Below are 1,956 nucleotides of genomic sequence, written 5' to 3' on the forward strand. Positions count from 1 at the left end.
CTATTCCAGGCAAATTCCCCATACAGAGAGCAGAGGCAAAATTCAGGCCTCCAGACTCGGAGGCGTGAGGCAACTGTACTCACCACTGTGCTCCTATATCATTAATTAGTCTGGTTATGTTTTTATTGTTTCACAACAGACTGACATTCAAGGGGATGTCCTTGTGCCCTTGAAATTATTAGCCATTGAGAGATGGGTGTGTTTGTTTCAGGAGGGTGTGATTGAATATGTGAATTGAATGGAGGTGCTTCATTCTGGTGAGGAAACTGGGGAGTTAGACCCCGTACCACATCTTGGTCTCCGTAAGTGACTTTTAAGGCATAGCGCTGGGTCAGTCAGCATCCAGCACCCCAGGGAAGTTGGTAATATGATTACTCTGTGACTCATGGGCTTCAAACCCACAACCATCCGGACACACATTCATAATCCCTCTGAGTTACACATCTTGGATTTATCGAAATGGATGGTAGGGGGGCAGTCATGTCGCTCCGCCCACCGTCTCACTGGTACCACGGTGTCGTCCCCCAGAGCGGGAGAAGGAGCGACACAAGAAGCGTAGCCGCAGCCGGTCTCTGAGCCGTGGCGAGAAGCACCGCCGCTGGAGCAAGGACTCCAGGGGGCGGAGTCACGAGAAGCGCAGCAGCAGCCGCGACCGCAAGGGTCGTGACCGACGGAGCAGCTCACGCGAGCACAAGAAGCACAGGTACCCCCCCTCACGGTCCCGGTTACAGGCACTGAAGCTGATATCTAGCATGGTTTGAGGCCTCTTAACAAGTTTCTTTCACAATCAACCAATTGGTTTCTTCGTGGTGGGAAGGGGGACTGTACCCATATTAAATTTTAACTGGCGTTTATAAGTAGCCCCCGCCATAGCGATGGGACCTCAAAGCCAGCCTAAAAAGTGGCGCATGGTCACACCCTCATGACCTTAAACTGCCTGCGATCCAAAGTTAAATGTAAACATTCTGCCATCTGTTTGTTTTTGCCAGATTCTGAGTGTTTACACTGTATTGTTTGGGGAAAACAACCTTCTGTTTTGTGTTTGGGCAGCTACTCTCCTCGGAGAAGCCGTAAGAAAAGGACATACAAGTACTGGGATGTTCCCCCTCCGGGATTCGAGCACATCACCCCCATGCAGTACAAGGCAATGCAAGGTTTGGATGCGACGCTTCCATGTGTGCTAGTTCAGTATTGCAAGGTTATGGTATATTGGTTGCAATGAAAGCATTTATTCTGGAGTGCCCTCCTCCCCCCTGCTGGTCAAAGAGGGAATAACACTTGGGATGATTTCAGACAGTGTGAAGAGAGCTTAAACCTAGGGGTTAGAAGCAAATGAAGGCGACGATCCGGATGTTCTGGCCGTCCCTGGTTGGGGTCTTGAAGCCCTTTCTCCTCCCCACAGCTGCAGGGCAGATCCCCACGATAGCTTTACTGGCAACATCCACCACCAGCGGCGTGGCAGTGACGCCCACCCAGGTGCCGATGGTCGGCAGCCAGATGACCCGGCAGGCCAGGCGGCTTTATGTCGGCAACATCCCCTTCGGCCTGACGGAGGTGAGTCCAGGCAAAGTCCCGCGTTGCCTTCTGTCATGCATACTGGTGTCATGTGTAGCTCAGTGAGTTAGGACACTGAGCCGGTCACAAGAAGGTTGTTGGTTCAAATCCCTTGGGCAGCAGAGTGATTTCACCATTGGGCCCCCGAGCGCAGCCCTTAAGCACTATTTGCTCTAGGAACTGTCTGGTCCTGCTTCTTCAATGAAATGTATGTTGCTTTGGATGAAAGTGTCCGCAAAATAAATAGATAAATGTACTAGACTTGTCAGTCATTTTTTTTCTCGTTTGCCTGTTTTGATGTCTTCAGACGTCTGCCTGTCTTCATTCAGTGTGTCTGCCTGTCTTTTTAGGAGGCCATGGCGGATTTCTTCAATACCCAGATGCGATTGGCTGGCTTATGTC

This window comes from Brienomyrus brachyistius, unplaced genomic scaffold, assembly GCF_023856365.1.
Source record: "Brienomyrus brachyistius isolate T26 unplaced genomic scaffold, BBRACH_0.4 scaffold466, whole genome shotgun sequence".
Taxonomy (NCBI): Eukaryota; Metazoa; Chordata; class Actinopteri; order Osteoglossiformes; family Mormyridae; genus Brienomyrus; species Brienomyrus brachyistius.